Here is a 6,318-nt window from a genome sequence, read left to right on the forward strand (position 1 = left end):
GGGATTCGTAGCATAGAAAACAAAAAAATTCCTACCGCGAGAACGCAATCCAAGGAAAGATGCAATCTAGAAGATGGTAGCAACGAGGGGATGAGCGAGACTAACCCTCGAAGATTTCCAAAGCCTACGAGATTAGATCTCGTTGTTGCTGTAGTCGATCACTTGCCGCTTTCGAAAGCGCGTAGAAGATCTTGACGGTGCCACAGTCGGGCAGCACCTCCGTACTCGGTCACATGTTCGGTGTTGATGATGACGTCTTTCTCCCCGTTCCAGCGGGCAGCGGAAGTAGTAGATCCTCCTCGGAATCCCGGCAGCACGACGGCGTGGTGGCGGTGGTGGTGGAAATCTCCGGCAGGGCTTCGCCTAAGCGTTTGCAGGAGAGGTGGAGGAGGAGGGGCGGCTAGGGTTTGGGAGAGGGGGCGCCGGCTAGGGTAGCCTTGAGGGGTGCGGCCAACTCATGGCTTGGAGTGGCCGGCCTCATCCCCTTGCTCCTCATTATATAGGTGGAAATCCCCAAGTGTTGGTATCCAAGTCTTCGAATAAGACCCGAAACCAAAACCTACCAAAGGGACAAACCTACCCAAGGGGGGAATCCTACTCAAGGTGGGACTCCCACCCCTTCCTTGGGGGGGTTGGCCGGCCACCTTTGGGGAGTCCACCTGGGACTCCTCCCCCTTAGGGTTGGCCGGCCATGCAAGGTGGAGTCCCTCCGGGACTCCACTTTCCATGGTGATTTCTTCCGGACTTTTCTAGAACCTTCTAGAACCTTCCATAAATGCACCGGATCATTTCCAGACTTAGAATATGACTTCCTATATATGAATCTTATTCTCCGGACCATTCCGGACCTCCTCGTGATGTCTTGGATCCCATCCGAGACTCCGAACAAAACTTTGAACTCCATTCCATATTCCATATCTACTTAAACGACATCAAACCTTAAGTGTGTCACCCTACGGTTCGTGAACTATGCGGACATGGTTGAGACTTCTCTCCGACCAATAACCAATAGTGGGATCTAGAGATCCATAATGGCTCCCACATATTCAATGATGACTTAGTGATCGATTGAACCATTCACATACGATACTGATTCCCTTTGTCACGCGATATTTTACTTGCCCGAGGTTTGATCATCGGTATCTCTATACCTTGTTCAACCTCGTCTCATGATAAGTACTCTTTTCTCGTACCGTGGTATGTGGTCTCTTATGAACCATTCATATGCTTGCAAGCTAAATAGACGACATTCCACCGAGAGGGTCCAGAGTATATCTATCCGTCATCGGGATGGACAAATCCCACTGTTGATCCATATGCCTCAACTCATACTTTCCGGATACTTAATCCCACCTTTATAACCACCCATTTACGCAGTGACGTTTGATGTAATCAAAGTACCCTTCCGGTATAAGTGATTTACATGATCTCATGGTCGAAGGACTAGGTAACTATGTATCAAAAGCTTATAGCAAATAACTTAATGACGTGATCTTATGCTACGCTTAAATGGGTGTGTCCATTACATCATTCACATAATGACATAACCTTGTTATTAATAACATCCAATGTTCATGATCATGAAACTATGACCATCTATTAATCAACAAGCTAGTTATACAAGAGTCTTACTAGGGACTCCTTGTTGTTTACATAACACACATGTATCTATGTTTCGGTTAATACAATTATAGCATGGTATATAAACATTTATCATAAACACAAAGATATATAATAACCATTTATTATTGCCTCTTGAGCATATCTCCAACAGTCTCCCACTTGCACTAGAGTCAATAATCTAGTTTACATTTGTAAAGATATAACACCTTGGCCTTCCGGTGCTTTATCATGTTTTGCTCACGGGAGAGGTTTTAGTCAACGGATCTGACACGCTCAGAAACGTATGTATTTTGCAATTCATTTGCGTCTTAACGCATCACTCATTTTCCAAATGAGTCGGCATTAAATATGTTTGTCTTCTGGTGGAACCTTAATTCCGTAGTCTGAAATATGTCACTAATATTGTCACACACAATATAGCTTCAAAGTTCTGACACTATCGGAACTACACCGAATTCTCAAAGAACTCTTCGACTTAAACATCCTCAGTCATTGTCAAAACAATGACATACTCTGCCTTCGTTTGTAGAATCCATCACAATATTAGAACTCTTCTAAATCTAGCATTGTGCTACCTTTTAAAAAACACTTAGCCTAATTGAGATTTGAAATTCATTTTTATATGTGACCAAACTAATATCGGTGCAACAGTTTACAGCGATTTGTTTGTCATTACCCCATACAAAACTATATATATCCTTGGTTCTTCTTAAGTACTCAAGAATATTCTTACTGTTTTTCAATGATCATCACATGAATCATTCTGGTACATGCTCATAACACTTTTAAGAGCACATGACATCTGATTGTGTACATATTATTCGTGATCTATAATCACTCATGTGTTTTTACTCATTGAGTGTCAGATACACTCAAATCTTGTTAAACCTTTACATGACAAGAATATTTTCTTAGTAATTTTATATTGAACTACTTCAATATCCATTCTATGTACTTTGACTTAAACTTATTATGTGTTTCAATCTATCTTCATAGATCTTGACACTAAATATGTTTCAGTCCATATCCTTTTATTGAAGTTAATTCTCAATGAAACCTTTTATAATCAAGTATATAATTACATTATTTATAACCAACTATATGTCATCTACATAAAGTATTATAAATATGTCTCAGCGCTCCCACTTAATTTCTTGCAAATGCAAGCCTCTTCATCGTCTCTGCTGAAATCAAAAAACTCTTTGACTATTTCATCTTGTGAAGATTCCAACTCCGCGATACTTACTTCATCCAATTGAAGTTCGTATACCTATCTAGTATTCCACGGACTAGCAAAACTCTTGGTTGTATCTTGTATACACCTTTAATACATACTTCTGTTAAGTAATGTATTTTGCCATCCTACTACCATATGTCATAAAAGAAATATGTAGTAATTACTAGAATAATCCACATAGACTATAAGCATTGCTACAGAAGATATAATCTTATCGTAGTCAACTCTTTGAACTTTGTCGTAAACAACTTTTCGACAAGTCAAGCTTCATCAATTTTATAGATCCATTTACTTTCAATAAGTATTCATCTATCTTGGATTTCATGGCGTATAGCCATTTTAACGGAGTCAGGGCCCATCATAACTTCTTTGTTTGTAGTTGGTTTATCATTGTTCAAAATCAATCCTTTGTCCACAAATCATTTATTTGATCACAAAGTAAACCATACCTACAAGGTTCAATATGTACTTCGATCTCCATGCCTAAAACACTTTGTAGTCATGGGAGCTAAGATCGTCGTGGCCGCTTCCGGAATCATTTCCGATGCTGCGCTACTCTGATCATTATGCTCAGGTTCATAAACCTTATCAAGTTCTATTGTCCGCCCACTCAAATACTTCGCTAGAAACAATTTCTTGGAAATAAGTAAGAAATATCGACAAACACTTTTGTCTTTGTTTCCATGGTGGAAAGAATTCCCAAGTAATTCTTTGGGATAACCAACAAAGACATTCATCCGATTTTGGTTGTAAACTTATTTACCTTATGCTATGCATACCAAAATTTAAGAAAGGACTATTAGGGTTCATACCCATGCCATAAATTGTATGGTGTCATTTTAACGGATCATGATGATGCTCTATTGAGTGTAAAAGCGGTAGTATCTAAAGCATAATCCACAAAAATATAATGGCTTAATTTTATTTTATCTCATCATTAATCCAACAAGGTTTGGATACGTCTCTCGGATACTTCATCATCACTATGATACTCCAAGAAACGTGAGTTGTATAACAACTTCATAACTCTCTTAGATGTTTGCTAAAACTCGTAATTCAAATATTTCCACTATGATCCAATCATAGATATTTGACTTTTCTATTACGATGATTTCCACTTCATGTTGAAATTTATTTGAATCTATTCAAATGTTTCAAACTTCTTCCTTATCGAATATATCCACATATATATACTCAATTCATTGTTGGAAGTTTTCATGAAGTAGAAGAATCTCCCGCACACAACTATGCCCAGTGAACCACATATATCATCATGTATGTTTCCACTAAGTTAGTTGACCGTTCAACTCTTGGCCTATGAACGGTATTTTAGTCATTCTCTTTTAGAAAAGATTTGCAAGCGCCAAACGATTCAAAAAATCAAATGACTCCAAAAATCCATTTGCATGGAGTTCCTTCATGCGTTCCTTTCTAACATGATCTAAATGGCGGTTCCACAAATAAGTGGAATTCAAATCATTTGCCTTATGGCATTTTAGCGTCAGTGTTATGCATGTGTGTTTCACCATTAAGATTTATAATAACTTATCCATCGTACATGGTGTAATGTCATAATTTGAACAACTCATTGTTTTCATTTGACCAGAGAAAAATAACAATTATTAAGTTCTTTATTATAAATTCTAAGGGCTAGGTAGAATGCCAACGACAAACATAATAACACTTTATTATGTTCCAGACGTACATTATTACCATATTCCTTATCAGTCACTTAGGCCATCGTATTCTTGTATTGCGTTGTACTGTATGACATCTCATACCAACCAATCTGGTACACATACCCAAGAACTTCATTGTGTGACCAAACAAGGAATACATCCATAACATGTATATCATTTATATACACCTGAGCTAGACTTTCTAGTCTTTTCTTTCTTTCTGCCAATAATCTTTTGTAGTTTCTCTTTTAGCTTTCCTCATTATTCAGAAAAACACTTCAACATCAATAACTTCTAGGGTTGTTGGTCAAATACCAATAACCTTGAGGTTATTAGTTCGAAATTGATCATCATATGACAAGTGTTCCGGATTTCACTATTAGTAACCTTTTAATATGATGAACAATTTCACTCATAATTTTATCCATCATGACAACTTTTCGAGACCATGTCTGTACATGTTAGGCTCGTAAAGTTTAACCTCAGTATTCGCATGTGCAAATCTGGCTTGCACCTGTTGTATGCACACGTAGAATCTATAACACCCGATCATCACGTGATGCTTCGAAACGACGAGTCTTAATAACGGTGCATACTAAGGACGATCACTTCATGGATATGCGAATATCGTTAGTGCCCCAATAGTTGGAGGATTGGGACGCCTTGTGTCTTCAACCTTTGTACATTCCCATAAAACTTATGAGTTTATGTAGTCTCACCAAATTATATTCTATCATCTTGCAATAAGGTCTTAGATATCTCATATATCTCATACCTTGATTATTTCTGAAAACTAAAATTTCAGCTCCTTACTGTTCAAACAGATTTGAACTTCAAGTTTCACGGAGACAAGATAACTTTAGGTACTAATTGAAACCATACTTCTTTGAATCAACAATGTGAGGTTTACTAAAAGTTTGCAATAGGACTTAATCATTTCTTGATTTTTTAACAATACGGTACCAGTCCGTAAAGTTTCTTGTCAGATTTTAACAGTATTTCTATCTCAATTACAAGACTAGTGCATGGTACAAAAAACGGATGCCAATACTACAAAATTAATTCAAAATACTACTTAGACTATGTTTATGATAATTAGTTCATGTTTTAATCTAATTACTAATGAACTCCCACTTAATACAACATCCCTCATAGTTGTTAAGTGCTACACGATCCAAATCCACTACACCAAAACCGATCATCACGTGAGATGATGTAGCTTCAATTGTGAACATCAACATGTTGATCATATCATCCATATGACTCGTGTTCAACCTTTCGGTTTCCGTTGTCCCGAGGCCATGTCTGTACATGCTAGGCTCGTCAAGCAAACCCAAGTATTCCGCGTGTGCAACATGGCTTACACCCGTTGTATGTGAACGTTGAGTCTATCACATCCGATCATCACGAGATGCTTCAAAACGACGAACTATAGCAACGGTGCATACGAGGGGAGAACACTTTATTATCTTGATATTAATGTGAGGGATCATCTTATAATGCTACCATCGCGTTCTAAGCAAAATAAGATGCATAAAGGATTAACATCACATGCAATTCATATGTGATATGATATGGCCCTTTAGTCTTTGCGCCTTCGATCTTCATCTCCAAAGCACGGACATGATCTCCATCATCAACGGGCATGATCTCCATCATCATCGGCATAGCGTCAAGGTCCATGGCGCCGTCTTCATGGTTGTTCACCTCATGTAGCAACTATTACAACTTCTTTGAAATACTACTCAACATGAAATTTAAAGACAACCATAAGGCTCC

The sequence above is a fragment of the Lolium perenne genome, chromosome 2 (genome assembly GCF_019359855.2).
Source record: "Lolium perenne isolate Kyuss_39 chromosome 2, Kyuss_2.0, whole genome shotgun sequence".
Classification (NCBI taxonomy): Eukaryota; Viridiplantae; Streptophyta; class Magnoliopsida; order Poales; family Poaceae; genus Lolium; species Lolium perenne.